At 40.8% G+C, this 23,160-nt stretch overlaps 1 non-coding gene across 1 annotated transcript in view; it reads left to right on the forward strand.

Moving 5' to 3' along the window:
- The first annotated feature begins 23,155 nt into the window (after positions 1 to 23,155).
- LOC143260377 (small subunit ribosomal RNA) overlaps positions 23,156 to 23,160 on the forward strand; it is a 1,921-nt gene continuing 1,916 nt past the window's right edge. Inside the window, exon 1 of the ribosomal RNA XR_013034517.1 lies at positions 23,156 to 23,160. This exon is cut by the window's right edge and continues 1,916 nt beyond it. This is a non-coding gene — a ribosomal RNA (small subunit ribosomal RNA).

The raw sequence follows: 23,160 nt of genomic DNA on the forward strand, positions 1-23,160 counted from the left end.
AAATGCTTAATCCCTATGTAAAAACGTTATTTAAGCACGAATATCGTATTTTGAAGAAAATCTAATGATAGGATTTTTCAGAAAATTGAAAAAAACAGAAAAATCACAAGAGTAAAGTGCCATTTTCTGACATTACATTTCGTACTCAATACCTAATTCTAATGTAAAAGCGTTAGTTAAGCAAGATTCTCGTATTTAAAAAATCTAATGATAGGTTTTTTCAGAAAATTTGAAAAACCGAAAAATCACAAGAGCAAAGTGCCATTTTCTGACATTACATTTCGTTCTACATGCTTAATCCCTATGTAAAAACGTTATCTAAGCAAGAATATTGTGTCTTGAAGAAAATCTAATGATAGGTTTTTTCAGAAAATTGGAAAAACCGAAAAATCACAAGAGCAAAGTGCCATTTTCTGACGTTACATTTCGTTCTACATGCTTAATCCCTATGTAAAAACGTTATTTAAGCAGGAATATCGTATTTTGAAGAAAATCTAATGATAGGCTTTTTCAGAAAATTGGAAAAACCGAAAAATCACAAGAGCAAAGTGCCATTTTCTGACGTTACATTTCGTTCTACATGCTTAATCCCTATGTAAAAACGTTATTTAAGCAGGAATATCGTATTTTGAAGAAAATCTAATGATAGGCTTTTTCAGAAAATTGAAAAAACCGAAAAATCACAAGAGTAATGTGCCATTTTCTGACATTACATTTCGTTCTAAATGCTTAATCCCTATGTAAAAACGTTATTTAAGCACGAATATCGTATTTTGAAGAAAATCTAATGATAGGATTTTTCAGAAAATTGAAAAACCCGAAAAATTACAAGAGTAATGTGCCATTTTCTGACATTACATTTCGTTCTACATGCTTAATCCCTATGTAAAAACGTTATCTAAGCAAGAATATTGTGTCTTGAAGAAAATCTAATGATAGGTTTTTTCAGAAAATTGGAAGAACCGAAAAATCACAAGAGCAAAGTGCCATTTTCTGACATTAGATTTCGTCCTAACTGCTCAGTCCCTATGTAAAAACGTTATTTAAGCACGAATATCGTATTTTGAAGAAAATCTAATGATAGGATTTTTCAGAAAATTGAAAAAAACAGAAAAATCACAAGAGTAAAGTGCCATTTTCTGACATTACATTTCGTACTCAATACCTAATTCTAATGTAAAAGCGTTAGTTAAGCAAGATTCTCGTATTTAAAAAATCTGATGATAGGTTTTTTCAGATAATTGAAAAAACCGAAAATTCACAAGAGTAAAGTGCCATTTTCTGACATTAGATTTCGTCCTAACTGCTCAGTACCTATGTAAAAACGTTATTTAAGCAGGAATATCGTACTTTGAAGATAATCTAATGATAGGTTTTTCAGAAAATTGAAAAAACCGAAAATTCACAAGAGTAGTGTGACATTTTCTGACATTACATTTCGTACTCAATACCTAATTCTAATGTAAAAGCGTTAGTTAAGCAAGATTCTCGTATTTAAAAAATCTGATGATAGGTTTTTTCAGATAATTGAAAAAACCGAAAATTCACAAGAGTAAAGTGCCATCTTCTGACATAATATTTCGTCCTAACTGCTCAATCCCTATGTAAAAACGTTATTTAAGCAGGATTATCGTACTTTGAAGAAAATCTAATGATAGGTTTTTTCAGAAAATTGGAAAAACCGTAAAATCACAAGAGTAAAGTGTCATTTTCTGACATTAGATTTCGTTCTAAATGCTTAATCCCTATGTAAAAACGTTATCTAAGCAAGAATATTGTGTCTTGAAGAAAATCTAATGATAGGTTTTTTCAGAAAATTGGAAAAACCGAAAAATCACAAGAGCAAAGTGCCATTTTCTGACGTTACATTTCGTTCTACATGCTTAATCCCTATGTAAAAACGTTATGTAAGCACGAATATCGTATTTTGAAGAAAATCTAATGATAGGTTTTTTCAGAAAATTGAAAAAACCGAAAATTCACAAGAGTAGTGTGACATTTTCTGACATTACATTTCGTACTCAATACCTAATTCTAATGTAAAAGCGTTAGTTAAGCAAGATTCTCGTATTTAAAAAATCTGATGATAGGATTTTTCAGATAATTGAAAAAACCGAAAATTCACAAGAGTAAAGTGCCATTTTCTGACGTTACATTTCGTTCTACATGCTTAATCCCTATGTAAAAACGTTATTTAAGCAGGAATATCGTATTTTGAAGAAAATCTAATGATAGGCTTTTTCAGAAAATTGAAAAAACCGAAAATTCACAAGAGTAAAGTGACATTTTCTGACATTAGACTTCGTTCTAAATACTTAATCCCTATGTAAAAACGTTATTTAAGCACGAATATCGTATTTTGAAGAAAATCTAATGATAGGATTTTTCAGAAAATTGAAAAAAACCGAAAAATTACAAGAGTAATGTGCCATTTTCTGACATTACATTTCGTTCTAAATGCTTAATCCCTATGTAAAAACGTTATTTAAGCACGAATATCGTATTTTGAAGAAAATCTAATGATAGGATTTTTCAGAAAATTGAAAAAAACAGAAAAATCACAAGAGTAAAGTGCCATTTTCTGACATTACATTTCGTACTCAATACCTAATTCTAATGTAAAAGCGTTAGTTAAGCAAGATTCTCGTATTTAAAAAATCTAATGATAGGTTTTTTCAGAAAATTTGAAAAACCGAAAAATCACAAGAGCAAAGTGCCATTTTCTGACATTACATTTCGTTCTACATGCTTACTCCCTATGTAAAAACGTTATTTAAGCAAGAATATCGTACTTTGAAGAAAATCTAATTGTAGGTTTTTTCAGAAATTTGAAAAAACCGAGAAATCACAAGTGTAAACTGCCATTTTCTGACATTAGATTTCGTTCTAAATGCCCAATCCCTATGTAAAGACGTTATCTAAGCAAGAATATTGTGTCTTGAAGAAAATCTAATGATAGGTTTTTTCAGAAAATTGGAAAAACCGAAATTCACAAGAGTAAAGTGCCATTTTCTGTCATTAGATTTCGTTCTAAATGCCTAATCCCTATGTAAAAACGATATTTAAGCAAGAATATCGTACTTTGAAGAAAATCTAATGATTGGTTTTTACAGAAAGTTGAAAAAACCGAAAAATCACTAGAGTAAAGCGCCATTTTCTGACATTATATTTCGTACTCAATACCTAATTCTAATGTAAAATCGTTAGTTAAGCAAGATTCTCGTATTTAAAAAATCTGATGATAGGTTTTTTCAGAAAATTGGAAAAACCGAAAATTCACAAGGGTAAAGTGCCATTTTCTGACATTAGATTTCGTCCTAACTGCTCAATCCCTATGTAAAAACGTTATTTAAGCACGAATATCGTATTTTGAAGAAAATCTAATGATAGGATTTTTCAGATAATTGAAAAAACCGAAAATTCACAAGAGTAAAGTGACATTTTCTGACATTACATTTCGTTCTAAAAATTTAATTCTAATGTAAAATTGTTATATAAGCAAGATTGTCGTATTTAAAAAATCTAATGATAGATTCTTTCAGAAAATTGGAAAAACCGAAAAATCACAAGAGCAAAGTGCCATTTTCTGACATTACTTTTCGTTCTACATGCTTAATCCCTATGTAAAAACGTTATCTAAGCAAGAATATCGGACTTTGAAGAAAATCTAATGATTGATTCTTTCAGAAATTAGAAAAAACCGAAAAATCACTAGAGTAATGTGCCATTTTCTGACATTACATTTCGTTCTACATGCTTAATCCCTATGTAAAAACGTTATCTAAGCAAGAATATTGTGTCTTGAAGAAAATCTAATGATAGGTTTTTTCAGAAAATTGGAAGAACCGAAAAATCACAAGAGCAAAGTGCCATTTTCTGACATTAGATTTCGTCCTAACTGCTCAGTCCCTATGTAAAAACGTTATTTAAGCACGAATATCGTATTTTGAAGAAAATCTAATGATAGGATTTTTCAGAAAATTGAAAAAAACAGAAAAATCACAAGAGTAAAGTGCCATTTTCTGACATTACATTTCGTACTCAATACCTAATTCTAATGTAAAAGCGTTAGTTAAGCAAGATTCTCGTATTTAAAAATTCTAATGATAGGTTTTTTCAGAAAATTTGAAAAACCGAAAAATCACAAGAGCAAAGTGCCATTTTCTGACATTACATTTCGTTCTACATGCTTAATCCCTATGTAAAAACGTTATCTAAGCAAGAATATTGTGTCTTGAAGAAAATCTAATGATAGGTTTTTTCAGAAAATTGGAAAAACCGAAAAATCACAAGAGCAAAGTGCCATTTTCTGACGTTACATTTCGTTCTACATGCTTAATCCCTATGTAAAAACGTTATTTAAGCAGGAATATCGTATTTTGAAGAAAATCTAATGATAGGCTTTTTCAGAAAATTGAAAAAACCGAAAATTCACAAGAGTAAAGTGACATTTTCTGACATTAGACTTCGTTCTAAATACTTAATCCCTATGTAAAAACGTTATTTAAGCACGAATATCGTATTTTGAAGAAAATCTAATGATAGGATTTTTCAGAAAATTGAAAAAAACCGAAAAATTACAAGAGTAATGTGCCATTTTCTGACATTACATTTCGTTCTAAATGCTTAATCCCTATGTAAAAACGTTATTTAAGCACGAATATCGTATTTTGAAGAAAATCTAATGATAGGATTTTTCAGAAAATTGAAAAAAACAGAAAAATCACAAGAGTAAAGTGCCATTTTCTGACATTACATTTCGTACTCAATACCTAATTCTAATGTAAAAGCGTTAGTTAAGCAAGATTCTCGTATTTAAAAAATCTAATGATAGGTTTTTTCAGAAAATTTGAAAAACCGAAAAATCACAAGAGCAAAGTGCCATTTTCTGACATTACATTTCGTTCTACATGCTTAATCCCTATGTAAAAACGTTATCTAAGCAAGAATATTGTGTCTTGAAGAAAATCTAATGATAGGTTTTTTCAGAAAATTGGAAAAACCGAAAAATCACAAGAGCAAAGTGCCATTTTCTGACGTTACATTTCGTTCTACATGCTTAATCCCTATGTAAAAACGTTATTTAAGCAGGAATATCGTATTTTGAAGAAAATCTAATGATAGGCTTTTTCAGAAAATTGGAAAAACCGAAAAATCACAAGAGCAAAGTGCCATTTTCTGACGTTACATTTCGTTCTACATGCTTAATCCCTATGTAAAAACGTTATTTAAGCAGGAATATCGTATTTTGAAGAAAATCTAATGATAGGCTTTTTCAGAAAATTGAAAAAACCGAAAAATCACAAGAGTAATGTGCCATTTTCTGACATTACATTTCGTTCTAAATGCTTAATCCCTATGTAAAAACGTTATTTAAGCACGAATATCGTATTTTGAAGAAAATCTAATGATAGGATTTTTCAGAAAATTGAAAAACCCGAAAAATTACAAGAGTAATGTGCCATTTTCTGACATTACATTTCGTTCTACATGCTTAATCCCTATGTAAAAACGTTATCTAAGCAAGAATATTGTGTCTTGAAGAAAATCTAATGATAGGTTTTTTCAGAAAATTGGAAGAACCGAAAAATCACAAGAGCAAAGTGCCATTTTCTGACATTAGATTTCGTCCTAACTGCTCAGTCCCTATGTAAAAACGTTATTTAAGCACGAATATCGTATTTTGAAGAAAATCTAATGATAGGATTTTTCAGAAAATTGAAAAAAACAGAAAAATCACAAGAGTAAAGTGCCATTTTCTGACATTACATTTCGTACTCAATACCTAATTCTAATGTAAAAGCGTTAGTTAAGCAAGATTCTCGTATTTAAAAAATCTGATGATAGGTTTTTTCAGATAATTGAAAAAACCGAAAATTCACAAGAGTAAAGTGCCATTTTCTGACATTAGATTTCGTCCTAACTGCTCAGTACCTATGTAAAAACGTTATTTAAGCAGGAATATCGTACTTTGAAGATAATCTAATGATAGGTTTTTCAGAAAATTGAAAAAACCGAAAATTCACAAGAGTAGTGTGACATTTTCTGACATTACATTTCGTACTCAATACCTAATTCTAATGTAAAAGCGTTAGTTAAGCAAGATTCTCGTATTTAAAAAATCTGATGATAGGTTTTTTCAGATAATTGAAAAAACCGAAAATTCACAAGAGTAAAGTGCCATCTTCTGACATAATATTTCGTCCTAACTGCTCAATCCCTATGTAAAAACGTTATTTAAGCAGGATTATCGTACTTTGAAGAAAATCTAATGATAGGTTTTTTCAGAAAATTGGAAAAACCGTAAAATCACAAGAGTAAAGTGTCATTTTCTGACATTAGATTTCGTTCTAAATGCTTAATCCCTATGTAAAAACGTTATCTAAGCAAGAATATTGTGTCTTGAAGAAAATCTAATGATAGGTTTTTTCAGAAAATTGGAAAAACCGAAAAATCACAAGAGCAAAGTGCCATTTTCTGACGTTACATTTCGTTCTACATGCTTAATCCCTATGTAAAAACGTTATGTAAGCACGAATATCGTATTTTGAAGAAAATCTAATGATAGGTTTTTTCAGAAAATTGAAAAAACCGAAAATTCACAAGAGTAGTGTGACATTTTCTGACATTACATTTCGTACTCAATACCTAATTCTAATGTAAAAGCGTTAGTTAAGCAAGATTCTCGTATTTAAAAAATCTGATGATAGGATTTTTCAGATAATTGAAAAAACCGAAAATTCACAAGAGTAAAGTGCCATTTTCTGACGTTACATTTCGTTCTACATGCTTAATCCCTATGTAAAAACGTTATTTAAGCAGGAATATCGTATTTTGAAGAAAATCTAATGATAGGCTTTTTCAGAAAATTGAAAAAACCGAAAATTCACAAGAGTAAAGTGACATTTTCTGACATTAGACTTCGTTCTAAATACTTAATCCCTATGTAAAAACGTTATTTAAGCACGAATATCGTATTTTGAAGAAAATCTAATGATAGGATTTTTCAGAAAATTGAAAAAAACCGAAAAATTACAAGAGTAATGTGCCATTTTCTGACATTACATTTCGTTCTAAATGCTTAATCCCTATGTAAAAACGTTATTTAAGCACGAATATCGTATTTTGAAGAAAATCTAATGATAGGATTTTTCAGAAAATTGAAAAAAACAGAAAAATCACAAGAGTAAAGTGCCATTTTCTGACATTACATTTCGTACTCAATACCTAATTCTAATGTAAAAGCGTTAGTTAAGCAAGATTCTCGTATTTAAAAAATCTAATGATAGGTTTTTTCAGAAAATTTGAAAAACCGAAAAATCACAAGAGCAAAGTGCCATTTTCTGACATTACATTTCGTTCTACATGCTTACTCCCTATGTAAAAACGTTATTTAAGCAAGAATATCGTACTTTGAAGAAAATCTAATTGTAGGTTTTTTCAGAAATTTGAAAAAACCGAGAAATCACAAGTGTAAACTGCCATTTTCTGACATTAGATTTCGTTCTAAATGCCCAATCCCTATGTAAAGACGTTATCTAAGCAAGAATATTGTGTCTTGAAGAAAATCTAATGATAGGTTTTTTCAGAAAATTGGAAAAACCGAAATTCACAAGAGTAAAGTGCCATTTTCTGTCATTAGATTTCGTTCTAAATGCCTAATCCCTATGTAAAAACGATATTTAAGCAAGAATATCGTACTTTGAAGAAAATCTAATGATTGGTTTTTACAGAAAGTTGAAAAAACCGAAAAATCACTAGAGTAAAGCGCCATTTTCTGACATTATATTTCGTACTCAATACCTAATTCTAATGTAAAATCGTTAGTTAAGCAAGATTCTCGTATTTAAAAAATCTGATGATAGGTTTTTTCAGAAAATTGGAAAAACCGAAAATTCACAAGGGTAAAGTGCCATTTTCTGACATTAGATTTCGTCCTAACTGCTCAATCCCTATGTAAAAACGTTATTTAAGCACGAATATCGTATTTTGAAGAAAATCTAATGATAGGATTTTTCAGATAATTGAAAAAACCGAAAATTCACAAGAGTAAAGTGACATTTTCTGACATTACATTTCGTTCTAAAAATTTAATTCTAATGTAAAATTGTTATATAAGCAAGATTGTCGTATTTAAAAAATCTAATGATAGATTCTTTCAGAAAATTGGAAAAACCGAAAAATCACAAGAGTAATGTGCCATTTTCTGACATTACATTTCGTTCTACATGCTTAATCCCTATGTAAAAACGTTATTTAAGCACGAATATCGTATTTTGAAGAAAATCTAATGATAGGATTTTTCAGAAAATTGAAAAACCCGAAAAATTACAAGAGTAATGTGCCATTTTCTGACATTACATTTCGTTCTACATGCTTAATCCCTATGTAAAAACGTTATCTAAGCAAGAATATTGTGTCTTGAAGAAAATCTAATGATAGGTTTTTTCAGAAAATTGGAAGAACCGAAAAATCACAAGAGCAAAGTGCCATTTTCTGACATTAGATTTCGTCCTAACTGCTCAGTCCCTATGTAAAAACGTTATTTAAGCACGAATATCGTATTTTGAAGAAAATCTAATGATAGGATTTTTCAGAAAATTGAAAAAAACAGAAAAATCACAAGAGTAAAGTGCCATTTTCTGACATTACATTTCGTACTCAATACCTAATTCTAATGTAAAAGCGTTAGTTAAGCAAGATTCTCGTATTTAAAAAATCTGATGATAGGTTTTTTCAGATAATTGAAAAAACCGAAAATTCACAAGAGTAAAGTGCCATTTTCTGACATTAGATTTCGTCCTAACTGCTCAGTACCTATGTAAAAACGTTATTTAAGCAGGAATATCGTACTTTGAAGATAATCTAATGATAGGTTTTTCAGAAAATTGAAAAAACCGAAAATTCACAAGAGTAGTGTGACATTTTCTGACATTACATTTCGTACTCAATACCTAATTCTAATGTAAAAGCGTTAGTTAAGCAAGATTCTCGTATTTAAAAAATCTGATGATAGGTTTTTTCAGATAATTGAAAAAACCGAAAATTCACAAGAGTAAAGTGCCATCTTCTGACATAATATTTCGTCCTAACTGCTCAATCCCTATGTAAAAACGTTATTTAAGCAGGATTATCGTACTTTGAAGAAAATCTAATGATAGGTTTTTTCAGAAAATTGGAAAAACCGTAAAATCACAAGAGTAAAGTGTCATTTTCTGACATTAGATTTCGTTCTAAATGCTTAATCCCTATGTAAAAACGTTATCAAAGCAAGAATATTGTGTCTTGAAGAAAATCTAATGATAGGTTTTTTCAGAAAATTGGAAAAACCGAAAAATCACAAGAGCAAAGTGCCATTTTCTGACGTTACATTTCGTTCTACATGCTTAATCCCTATGTAAAAACGTTATGTAAGCACGAATATCGTATTTTGAAGAAAATCTAATGATAGGTTTTTTCAGAAAATTGAAAAAACCGAAAATTCACAAGAGTAGTGTGACATTTTCTGACATTACATTTCGTACTCAATACCTAATTCTAATGTAAAAGCGTTAGTTAAGCAAGATTCTCGTATTTAAAAAATCTGATGATAGGATTTTTCAGATAATTGAAAAAACCGAAAATTCACAAGAGTAAAGTGCCATTTTCTGACGTTACATTTCGTTCTACATGCTTAATCCCTATGTAAAAACGTTATTTAAGCAGGAATATCGTATTTTGAAGAAAATCTAATGATAGGCTTTTTCAGAAAATTGAAAAAACCGAAAATTCACAAGAGTAAAGTGACATTTTCTGACATTAGACTTCGTTCTAAATACTTAATCCCTATGTAAAAACGTTATTTAAGCACGAATATCGTATTTTGAAGAAAATCTAATGATAGGATTTTTCAGAAAATTGAAAAAAACCGAAAAATTACAAGAGTAATGTGCCATTTTCTGACATTACATTTCGTTCTAAATGCTTAATCCCTATGTAAAAACGTTATTTAAGCACGAATATCGTATTTTGAAGAAAATCTAATGATAGGATTTTTCAGAAAATTGAAAAAAACAGAAAAATCACAAGAGTAAAGTGCCATTTTCTGACATTACATTTCGTACTCAATACCTAATTCTAATGTAAAAGCGTTAGTTAAGCAAGATTCTCGTATTTAAAAAATCTAATGATAGGTTTTTTCAGAAAATTTGAAAAACCGAAAAATCACAAGAGCAAAGTGCCATTTTCTGACATTACATTTCGTTCTACATGCTTACTCCCTATGTAAAAACGTTATTTAAGCAAGAATATCGTACTTTGAAGAAAATCTAATTGTAGGTTTTTTCAGAAATTTGAAAAAACCGAGAAATCACAAGTGTAAACTGCCATTTTCTGACATTAGATTTCGTTCTAAATGCCCAATCCCTATGTAAAAACGTTATCTAAGCAAGAATATTGTGTCTTGAAGAAAATCTAATGATAGGTTTTTTCAGAAAATTGGAAAAACCGAAAATTCACAAGAGTAAAGTGCCATTTTCTGTCATTAGATTTCGTTCTAAATGCCTAATCCCTATGTAAAAACGATATTTAAGCAAGAATATCGTACTTTGAAGAAAATCTAATGATTGGTTTTTACAGAAAGTTGAAAAAACCGAAAAATCACTAGAGTAAAGCGCCATTTTCTGACATTATATTTCGTACTCAATACCTAATTCTAATGTAAAATCGTTAGTTAAGCAAGATTCTCGTATTTAAAAAATCTGATGATAGGTTTTTTCAGAAAATTGGAAAAACCGAAAATTCACAAGAGTAAAGTGCCATTTTCTGACATTAGATTTCGTCCTAACTGCTCAATCCCTATGTAAAAACGTTATTTAAGCACGAATATCGTATTTTGAAGAAAATCTAATGATAGGATTTTTCAGATAATTGAAAAAACCGAAAATTCACAAGAGTAAAGTGACATTTTCTGACATTACATTTCGTTCTAAAAATTTAATTCTAATGTAAAATTGTTATATAAGCAAGATTGTCGTATTTAAAAAATCTAATGATAGATTCTTTCAGAAAATTGGAAAAACCGAAAAATCACAAGAGCAAAGTGCCATTTTCTGACATTACTTTTCGTTCTACATGCTTAATCCCTATGTAAAAACGTTATCTAAGCAAGAATATCGGACTTTGAAGAAAATCTAATGATTGATTCTTTCAGAAATTAGAAAAAACCGAAAAATCACTAGAGTAAAGCGCAATTTTCTGACGTTAGAATTCGTTCTAAATGATTAATCCCTATGTAGAAACGTTATTTAAGGAAGAATGTCGTACTTTGAAGAAAATCTAATGTTTGGATTTTTCAGAAATTTGAGAAAACCGAAAAATCACTAGAGTAAAGCGCCATCTTCTGACATTACATTTCGTTCTAAATACTTAATGCTAAGGTAAAATCGGTAGTTAAGCAAGATTCTCGTATTTAAACATTCTAATGATAGGTTTTTTCAAAAATTGAAGAATCCGTAAAATCAAAAGAGTAAAGTGCCATTTTCTGACATTAGACTTCGTTCTAAATGCTTAATCCCTATGTAAAAACGTATTTAAGCACGAATATCGTATTTTGAAGAAAATCTAATGATAGGATTTTTCAGATAATTGAAAAGACCGAAAATTCACAAGAGTAAAGTGACATTTTCTGACATTACATTTCGTTCTAAAAACTTAATGCTAATGTAAAATTGTTATATAAGCAAGATTGTCGTATTTAAAAAATCTAATGATAGATTCTTTCAGAAAATTGGAAAAACCGAAAAATCACAAGAGCAAAGTGCCATTTTCTGACATTACTTTTCGTTCTAGATGCTTAATCCCTATGTAAAAACGTTATCTAAGCAAGAATATCGGACTTTGAAGAAAATCTAATGATTGATTCTTTCAGAAATTAGAAAAAACCGAAAAATCACTAGAGTAAAGCGCAATTTTCTGACGTTAGAATTCGTTCTAAATGCTTAATCCCTAAGTAGAAACGTTATTTAAGGAAGAATGTCGTACTTTGAAGAAAATCTAATGTTTGGATTTTTCAGAAATTTGAGAAAACCGAAAAATCACTAGAGTAAAGCGCCATCTTCTGACATTACATTTCGTTCTAAATACTTAATGCTAAGGTAAAATCGGTAGTTAAGCAAGATTCTCGTATTTAAACATTCTAATGATAGGTTTTTTCAAAAATTGAAGAATCCGTAAAATCAAAAGAGTAAAGTGCCATTTTCTGACATTAGACTTCGTTCTAAATGCTTAATCCCTATGTAAAAACGTATTTAAGCACGAATATCGTATTTTGAAGAAAATCTAATGATAGGATTTTTCAGATAATTGAAAAAACCGAAAATTCACAAGAGTAAAGTGACATTTTCTGACATTACATTTCGTTCTAAAAACTTAATTCTATTGTAAAATTGTTATATAAGCAAGATTGTCGTATTTAAAAAATCTAATGATAGATTCTTTCAGAAAATTGAAAAAACCGAAAAATCACAAGAGTAAAGTGCCATTTTCTGACATTAGATTTCGTTCTAAATGCTTAATCCCTATGTAGAAACGATATTTAAGCAAGAATATCGTACTTTGAAGAAAATCTAATGATTGGTTTTTACAGAAAGTTGAAAAAACCGAAAAATCACTAGAGTAAAGCGCCATTTTCTGACATTACATTTCGTTCTAAATACTTAATGCTAAGGTAAAATCGGTAGTTAAGCAAGATTCTCGTATTTAAAAATCTGATGACAGGTTTTTTCAGAAAATTGAAAAAACCGAAAAATCACAGGAGTAAAGTGCCATTTTCTGACATTAGATTTCGTTCTAATTGCATAATCCCTATGTAAAAACGTCATTTAAGCAAGAATATCGGACTTTGAAGAAAATCAAATGATAGATTCTTTCAGAAAATTGAAAAAACCGAAAAATCACAAGTGTAAACTGCCATTTTCTGACATTAGATTTCGTTCTAAATGAGCAAATGAACAAATGAACAAATGAACAAATGAACAAATGAACAAACGAACGAATGAACAAACGAACGAATGAACAAACGAACAAATGAACAAACGAACAAACGAACAAATGAACAAACGAACAATTGAACAAACGAACACATGAACAAACGAACAAATGAACAAACGAACAAATGAACAAATGAACAACTGAACAAATGAACAAATGAACAAATGAACAAATGAACAAATGAACAAATGAACAAATGGACAAATGAACAAATGAGCAAATGAACAAACGAACAAACGAACAAGCGAACAAACGAACAAACGAACGCCGGTTTGCCCTCACGGACGGCGCCCAAATCGGGGCGCCACATAAGGTCATGGACCGCACCACGCCCAGGTATAGGCGGCGCACCATATCGCCCGGCCCCCCGAGATTGGGCAACAGGCGGCCTAACGCAGCCGCCGCCCTCTCAACTCGGGGGACGAGGCGGCCGAAATGCGCTCCGAACCTCCAGTGGCTGTCGAGGATCAGTCCGAGATACTTGATCTCAGACTTCACCTCGACGCAGGCTTCTCCAACCCGGATCCACGATCCGACCGGTGGCCGCGACCGAGGCCGTCCAAACCAGACGGCCTCGGCCTTCTCCGGGGCCACCTTCAGCCCCAGATCGTAGATCCTCGCGACGACGGCTGCCACCGCAACCTCCGCTCGTCGGATGGTCCTCTCGAAGGTGTCCCCGACGGCGACCACTAATGTGTCGTCTGCATAGCAGACGAGAGTGGCACCGTCGGGCAGGGGGGCCTTCAGGACTGCGTTATATCCCAGGTCCCACAGGAGTGGTCCTAACACGGACCCCTGTGGGACCCCGCAGTCCACTTCCCTCCGTATCGTCCCATACCGGCCCGGGTATTCCACCCACCTGCCCCGCAGGTAGGCCCCGATCACCCGCCTCAGATAGGGAGGCACCTGGTGTTCAACCAGGGCCTCCCTAATGGCGGACCAGGGCAGGGTGTTAAATGCATTGACGATGTCGATCGACACCGCCACGCACACCCCGCCCCGTGCCTCGGCATTGTCCGAGAGGGACTTTAGACGGTCAATTGCATCGACCGTCGATCGCCCCTCCCGGAAGCCGAACTGGCAGTCCGCCAGATCGGGGCGAACGCGGGACAGGTGCCTGGCGAGGCGGGCAGCAATGATCTTTTCAAAGATCTTGCCCACCTCGTCCAGGAGGCAAATGGGCCGGTACGCGGAGGGAGAATCCGCAGGCCCCCCATCCTTCCTTAAGAGGACCATCCGACTTCCCCTCCAGAGGTCCGGGAACACCCCGGACCTCAGGAGCCCGGAGTAGAGGCCTCTCAGCCTCTCACCCAGGACGCTCATGGCAAGCAGCCAGACCGGGCCGGGGATACCGTCCGGCCCCGGGGCAGTATTCTTGCCCCGAAGCCATTTGACTACCCCGGCCATTTCCTCCGGCGCGACCTCCAGATCCGGGGACCACTCATGTCCCTCTAGCTGAGGGACGGGCCGGGACGCCTCCCCGCTGACGGGGAACAGCGCGTCCACGACCCGTCCGAGCATCCCCGGATCCAGGCTCTCCGTCACAGGGGGCGCCCAGGGACGCTATCGTCCCATCGCCATTTTGTATGGGCGCCCACATGGGTCTCGGTTAATAGTGCCGAGAAGGTCGCGCCAGGCCCGGCTCTTTGCCTGCCTGATGGCCAGCTGCAGGGCGACCACCTTCTCCCTGTATCGCCCATACAGCTGGATAGCCAGCTCCACGTCGGAACGTTGTCGTCGATGGGCGCGGGCGCACTGGCGTCGCGCGCGAACGCACTCTGTGCGCAAATCCGCTATCGCGCGCGACCACCAGTACACCGCCTTCCTCGGGAAAACGCTGGCCCGGGGCATGGCGACGGTGTTGCCGGCCAGGCCACGACGTGGGCTGCCGCCATCAGAGCGTCCTGGTCGAGGCGCTTTAGCGCCCACCGCGGCCGAGGCGATCCCTCATCAGCGGGGCGACGTCGGGGTGTCGATGGGGCGGCGGAAAGGCCGAGAACAATGTACCTGTGGTCTGACAGTGTCTCGACCTCCTCCGCCACCCTCCACCCCGTAATACGGCGCGCGGCGGGGGGCGTTGCCCATGAAAGGTCAACGATGGACCCCCCATTATGCCGCACGCACGTATGGACCGAGCCCGTATTTAAAAGACGGAGCTCGAGTCCCGCCGCCCAATCAAGCACCTCCCGGCCCCTCGGGTTTGTCCCGGGGGAACTCCAAGCCGGCGACTTGGCGTTGAAGTCCCCCAGGACCAGCACCGGACGGGGCTGGCAGCGGGAGACGCATCTCCCCACCCCGTCCAGATACTGCTCGAACACCTCGAGGGACCACCTTGGAGGTGCGTAGATCGCCACAGCCGCGGTGCCGCCCCAGTCAACGGCCAGGTATCCCCGGCCGCGCTCGATAACGGAGCACGCCGGGGATCCCGGCCGGCCTGCCCATATTATAACGGCGGAGCCGCTCAGGTCCCCCATCCAATGTGGATGGTCGGGAATCCTGTACGGCTCCGCCGCTACGGCCAACCCGGCACCCCGCTCGGCCAGGAATTGCACCAGAAGGTCCTGTGCCCTGGCCGAGCGGTTCAGGTTGGCCTGTATTATAGGGCCCTTGGGCCCCATTATGGGCAGGCCTCTACATCCATCGCCGCCGCTGGAGCGGTGGCGTCTGGGGCCTCTTTGGCCCCATCCGCCCCCGCGGGCGCGATGGTGACACCTTTTGGTGCCACCTTCGGCTTAGTTGCCACGGTGGCCGCCGCCTTGGCCACCGCGGTTTTCCTCCCCTTGCTTCCCCTGCCGCGTTTCGCGCTGGCAGGGCACGCCCGGCTACCGAGGCGGTGGCCGGCCGGCTTGCCTGCTCCCGCACAGAGCGGGCAGTTAGGCTTCGCCGTGCAGCCAGCCACCTTGTGGTCCAGACTGCCGCATCCGAAGCAGCATTCGGACCGGTCCTCGGCCGCAGTGCATCGCTGCCTAGTGTGGCCTAGGCCAAGGCAGCGATAGCACTGCAGGGGCCGGGCGCTGAGTGCCTCGACCGTCGCCTGGGTCCAGCCCACAGTAAGCCTTCCCGCAACCGCAACTTTGCGTGCAGCCGCAGTAGGGCACTGGACCCAAAGGGTGCCAAGTCCCGAGGGGGAAGACCGGACTTCGCCGGTCCTCACCTCCCCCTCGTCGCACCCTCCCACACGGGCAACTGCCGCGGCAACCTCAGCCGGCGTGGTCGAATCGACCAGGCCGCGCACCCTAAGGTCGGTCTTGTTTACCGGGCGCGCGACCTTCACGCCGGTGCCTGCCAGCGCTTCGGCCACTTTCGTGGCAAGGGCGGTGGCTTTGGCAGCCCCGTCGGCGCCGGGGATCTCCAAAATTAGAGCCCCCGTCACCGCCCTCCTCGGCTTCATCGAGACAATGCCAATCTCTGCCAGGTCAACTTTTGACCTGGCAGTGGCCATTGCCTCGGCATACGTCATAGCCCCGCCGGCCGGTACCGTTATCGTGACGGCAGCCGTGCGGGGCGGACGCGGCGGCAGGGGAGCGCTCTTGGGGGCACCCGGTGCCACCCGTTTCGCCGCCCTCCCGGTCGAAGAGGCCCTGGCAGCCGCCGCAGGTTTAACTGCGGCAGCCGCCTTTTTGGCCTTTCGGCCAACAACCTTCGACCACACCTCAGTTGGAGGTGCGGTGGAGGGCGGCGCAACAGCAGAGGCAGCCCTCTGCTGTGGGGGCTGCATCTGTGCCGCCTTAGCGGCCGCAGCCCCTCCTCTATTGCCACCCTTTTTCCCCCCTTTCCTGTCTATCGACAGGCTGGGGGTGGATGGCACGGGTGGCACCGACCGCGGATCCTGCACCCGCGGGATCAGCTCCCTCCTGAACGATGCCAGCTTGGCATCGATCAGGGAGCCAATCTGTGCCAGCAAATTTGCTGGCACCGCTGCGGACGCCGGCAAGGGCTTCCCTCGTCCAGGGCGTTGGGGCCCTCGTGCGCCGGCGCTCAGCAGCGGCCCTGTGCCCCCCTCAGGGGCCGGCGGCGGAGGCATCTCGACTGCTGCCGGCCTCGTTTCCACCGCCTGACGGAGTCGGGCCACCTCGGTCCGCAACTCCGCCATCTGCTCCCTAAGGAGAGCGTTTTCCGCTTCAAACAGCCGGGTGGCGTCGGAAGCTGACCTCATTGTCAGCTCCGCAACGCCCGCCCGGCTGTTCAGGGCCGCCGCTTGCAGGATCCGCACCGTGACTGGCCGCAACTCCCTTGTCGCATTAGAGATCTTGGCCACTTCGGCCAGGCTCTCCATTATCGACGCCGCTATCTCCCGCGTCGGACGGCTGCGAAGATTCGCAGCGATTTCCACCTCGTCCGGAAGCGGGTCGACCGATCTCCCGGGCTGCGGCCCCGGGGCCACCGGGTCAAAAATTGCCGCGATGAGGCCCCTGTTGGCCTCCGTCAGCTTACGTTTCGCCTCATAGAGGCCAACGTACTGACCAGTAGTCGGCGGTCTTCCCCTCTTCCTCCCTGTTGAGGAGCCAGGGGCGCTCTGCGAAGAGCGGTGAGAGGAGACCGAGTGGTCGGACTCCTCTCCCCCATCGCACTCGCCAAGGTCCACAGCGGACCTCTCTCTGCCGCGTGTTGCGGGAAGTTCCCGCAACACCGACCCATCCATGCGCTCGAGGCGCACGCTAGCCACGCGCGCCTCCTCCTTCCTCTCGTTACCCCCCTCCCCGGTTTTTTTAATTTGTGAACAATCCATAGTTGATCCCACGAGAATGGTCGGAAAAGAGGTCACCCCGGGTAGAGCCGCCATACCCGGGGAAGGCTAATACGCCCGGGGGGTCGCCAGGTACCCCGGGGTTGTCCGCTAACGATTGGTGCACCCACCAACCATAGCTGGCGCTTACTCCAGCTATGCCCTCTTCACCGCGCAACACTGCTTGGGGCTAGGGATTTTTTAAAGAGGTTGTCATCCTCGCGGTCCGGCCGGTTAAGGCAAGACCCCCGTTCCTGTAAAACATGACCACAGGTTTACGGTATGTGTCCGACTTTAGTTGGCCCCTCACCTCAAGCCACTCCGGCTAGGTAGAACCTGCCAGGGAATAAAATCCCCGCCGGCACAGCCTTGAGGATCATTAGGGCACGAAGCCCCCCACCACGACAAGGTAGCGGACACGGGGGGGAGAATCTTGCTTAACTAACGATTTTACATTAGAATTAAGTATTTAGAACGAAATCTAAAGTCAGAAAATGGCGCTTTACTCTAGTGATTTTTCGATTTTTTCAATTTTATGAAAAAACCTGTCATTAGATTTTTTTAGATACGAGAATCTTGCTTAGCTAACGATTTTACATTAGAATTCAGTATTTAGAACGAAATCTAAAGTCAGAAAATGGCGCTTTACTCTAGTGATTTTTCGGTTTTCTCAAATTTCTGAAAAAACCTACAATTAGATTTTCTTCAAAGTACGATATTCTTGCTTAAATGACGTTTTTACATAGGGAGTAAGCATTTAGAACCAAATCTAATGTCAGAAAATGGCACTTTAATTCTGTGATTTTTCGGTTTTTTCAATTTTCTGAAAAAACCAGTCATTAGATTTTTTTAAATACGAGAATCTTGCTTAACTAACGATTTTACATTAGAATTAAGTATTTAGAACGAAATCTAAAGTCAGAAAATGGCGCTTTACTCTAGTGATTTTTCGATTTTTTCAATTTTATGAAAAAACCTGTCATTAGATTTTTTTAGATACGAGAATCTTGCTTAGCTAACGATTTTACATTAGAATTCAGTATTTAGAACGAAATCTAAAGTCAGAAAATGGCGCTTTACTCTAGTGATTTTTCGGTTTTCTCAAATTTCTGAAAAAACCTACAATTAGATTTTCTTCAAAGTACGATATTCTTGCTTAAATAACGTTTTTACATAGGGAGTAAGCATTTAGAACCAAATCTAATGTCAGAAAATGGCACTTTAATTCTGTGATTTTTCGGTTTTTTCAATTTTCTGAAAAAACCAGTCATTAGATTTTTTTAAATACGAGAATCTTGATTAACTAACGATTTTACATTAGAATTACGTTTTTAGAACGAAATCGAAAGTCAGAAAATGGCACTTTACTCTTGCGATTTTTCGGTTTTTTCAATTTTCTGAAAAAACCTATCATTAGATTTTTTAAATACGAGAATCTTGCTTAAATAACGATTCCACATTAGAATTAAGTATTTAGAGCTATATCTAATGTCAGAAAATGGCACTTTTCTCTTGTGATTTTTCGGTTGTTTCAATTTTATGAAAAAACCTGTCATTAGATTTTTTAAATACGAGAATCTTGCTTAACTAACGATTTTACATTAGAATTAAGTATTTAGAACGAAATCTAAAGTCAGAAAATGGCGCTTTACTCTAGTGATTTTTCGGTTTTTTCAAATTTCTGAAAAAACCTACCATTAGATTTTCTTCAAAGTACGATATTCTTGCTTAGATAAAGTTTTTACATAGAAATTACGCATTTAGAACGAAATCTAATGTAGGAAAATGCTACTTTACTCTTGATCGGTACGTTGGGGACTTGGAAAATATTCGGGCGTACGCGGCGCGTCTTTTTTTTTTTGTTTAACATGGGGGAAATCTGCTGGTGAGACACCCCTGTCCCGCCCGAAGGGCGGGGCGGTGGTAGTGCGGGGTTTGACCCGCAAAAACCCCCACGGCGGCCTAGGGCGCTGGCGAGTAGCGGGGGAGCCACGGGAACTCTCAAAGAACACAACCGCGGCTCCCCCTCGCCTGGCCGGCCACCAGGATGGAACGGCGGTGGCCGGCCGCGTCCCGGGGGGGGGAGATTTATACTCCCCCCATGAATCATCTTGCTTCGGCGGTGCGGGGGACCGCACCCCACACCGCCTCGTCACTCCCAATATGGGGTGGACAGCTTCAGTTGTGGGGGGGGGGTGGCGGGCGGCGGGCAATTAAACCAGTAATCTGGTACACCCGCCGCCCGCCTACTCTCATCTGCTCGGGGGGGGGGGGCTCTAGGCGTGGGCGCACACGCCGCACCCCCCGCTCACGGCGACCCCGCTCGGCAGCCTCCTTCTGCAGCATCACCTCTTCGCAGAAGGCGATGGCTGCCGCCCATTTTTCTCGGCCTCTCCAGCATGGCCCCAACTAAGCTGGAGAGAGCGAGGTCGCGACCAACTTCCCGTCTTAGGACTCGGCGCAGCACTGAAAATGCGGGGCATACCTCCAGTGTATGCTGCACCGAGTCCTCCTCCGCGCCACAGTGGTGGCACACCGTCGTCGCTTCCCGACCGATGCGACACAGGTAGACACCGAAGCAGCCATGCCCGGTGAACACCTGCGTCGCACGGTAGGTGAGCCTGCCAAACCGCCTCTCCCGCCACGAGGTGAAGTGCGGCAGGAGAGCACCAGGGACGCGCTCGCCGGCATGGGAACAAAGCTCCGCATGCCATCTGGCGAGCGCAAGTCCCCGAGCCTGGAGCTCGAAGCACTGGACCGCCTCCTGCTCCGGCGGGTCCCCCCGAGCCCGGCCAGCGATGCATATGCGCCTATAAACATAGGCGCGCATCGCCGCCTGCAGCTCGAAGGGAATTTCTCCCGCCAGAGCAAGCGCCGCCACGGTAGACGTGGTGCGGTAACCTCGTATGAGACGAAGGGCCATTTGTCTCTGAAGCCGGCGCAACAACAAAGTGATGCGCCGGCTTGCCCTCGCGGACGGCGCCCAGATCGGGGCGCCGTACAAGGCCATGGACCGCACCACGCCTAGGTATAGGCGACGCACCATGTTATCCGGTCCCCCGAGATTGGGCAACAGGCGGCCGAGCGAGGCCGCCGCCCTCTCAACTCGGGGGACGAGGCGGCCGAAATGCGCCCCGAATCTCCAGTGGCTGTCGAGGATCAGTCCGAGATACTTGATCTCGGACTTCACCTCGACGCAGGCTCCTCCAACCCAGATCCACGATCCGGCCGGTGGCCGCGACCGAGGCCGTCCAAACCAGACGGCCTCGGCCTTCTCCGGGGCCATCTTCAGCCCCAGATCGTGGATCTTCGCGACGACGGCTGCCACCGCAACCTCCGCTCGTCGGATGGTCCTCTCGAAGGTGTCCCCGACGGTGACCACCAACGTGTCGTCCGCATAGCAGACAAGGGTGGCACCGTCGGGCAGGGAGGCCTTCTCCAGGGCTGCGTTATATCCCAGGTCCCACAGGAGTGGTCCTAACACGGACCCTTGTGGGTAGAGCCCGCGCGGTAGAGCCCTTGGGGCTAGGGATTTTTTAAAGAGGTTGTCATCCTCGCGGTCCGGCCGGTTAAGGCAAGACCCCCGTTCCTGTAAAACATGACCACAGGTTTACGGTATGTGTCCGACTTCAGTTGGCCCCTCACCCCAAGCCACTCCGGCTAGGTAGAACCTGCCAGGGAATAAAATCCCCGCCGGCACAGCCTTGAGGATCATTAGGGCACGAAGCCCCCCACCACGACAAGGTAGCGGACACGGGGGGGGGGGGTACGCGGCGCGTCTCGGCGCTTCGAACAGCTCCGGTTTCCCCATTATTTTCGATTTAAGGCTAAAATAAATTTTTCTAATTTTTTTCAATTACATATTCTTGCTTAAATAACTTTTTTACATAGGGATTAAGCATTTAGAACGACATATTGTTTAAAATAATGGTACTTTACTCTTGTGATTTTTCGGTTTTTTTGATTATTTTGAAAAATAAATTTTTGTAATTTTTTTAAATACGATATTCGTGATCAGTGAACGATTTCACATATGGATTAAGCATTTAGAATCGTGCGGAAGCGTTATTAAAAAAGTTTACTCGATGCGATGGGACTTTGAAAAGTTTTTGAAAATTTTCATATTGGGAGAAAATGTGTAATTTTTTGTCTAGTTTACGGTAGTGTAATTTATTTTAATGTTTACTATAAATTTTTTTTTCGTTCGTTCACGCGCTATGTTACAACAGCACGGCCGGGCGGTCTGTTGCCGCGGCGGTTTACACTCATAAGCACGCGTGCTATTCGGCCGGCGGCGCCGTCGTCCTTGCCGGCCGTTCGGTATCTATAAGAGATACACGGTCCGTGCGAGGCGGACGGAGCAGAGTGGGTTTTGGGCCAATTCTACGATCTCGGTCGAGAAGCTGTCTCAGAGCTCCTTCAGGGCTTCGGTCCTGACTGTATCGTGCCGTTTACGTTACGGACTTTTCTCCACACAGCGTGGCCACGGGTCGGTGTATTTGACCGAATGGCCCATATGTGGCAAGCCCTACGGGGTTGGCTACCCGTATGCACTTTGTATGTATACTCGTACTCACTGAGCAATCGACTCTTCTGTCCGAGCGATGGAAAAATTTTTTAAAATGCATCTGTAAGATTTGGAAGCAAATCGCACCACTTGAAAACTGTGGCTAAAATGAATAGCCCAGTGGAGAGAGAAAACTATCAAAAAACTGATTTTTTAAATCAAGAGGTGTCAGAAATCGAAATGCCTAGCGCGAGCGGAAGAACACGCTTTCTCGCCAGTCCAGCATGTGTCCTGTCCGTTCTTCCTCGGCTTGCCGATTTTGCCCAGATCAGAGGTTTCGTGCTTCCGCGGTCAGAAGATCAGCGTGAGCGTATGCGCTTCCACGACTATGGCATCACCCATGTACTTTTTCCTTTGAATATATTTGAGTACATAAAAAATATTAAAACATATAGAGAGAACTGTGTCTTGGATCTTAAAAATTTGTCAATAGCGATGATATATTATTACTTAACTTGAAGTATTTGTACGTTTTAGCTGGGACGTACATTTATCTTACAAGATGTTAATAGCGAGACTCTTGAAGATAAAATTATCTTGTGATTTTATGACGGCAAAGATAGAAACGTACGAAGCTGGCGTACGTAGAAAAATGTGATTTTATGATAGAACAAAAATATAATGCGTACGTTTTTGGGCGTACGGTAATATCTGTATGGTAGAAAAATGAAAGAAATTGAGCGTTAAAGAAGATATGTTACAAGCGCGGAATGTGGCAAAACTTGTACATATTTGAAAGAGAAAAGTGGTGTGTCGACCTGACATATATATGATACAGGCGACAATGGAAAAGGATTTAAATTTTGTCCATTTTATATATACATATATATAGTTCCCT

This window comes from Megalopta genalis, chromosome 11 (genome assembly GCF_051020955.1).
Source record: "Megalopta genalis isolate 19385.01 chromosome 11, iyMegGena1_principal, whole genome shotgun sequence".
Classification (NCBI taxonomy): Eukaryota; Metazoa; Arthropoda; class Insecta; order Hymenoptera; family Halictidae; genus Megalopta; species Megalopta genalis.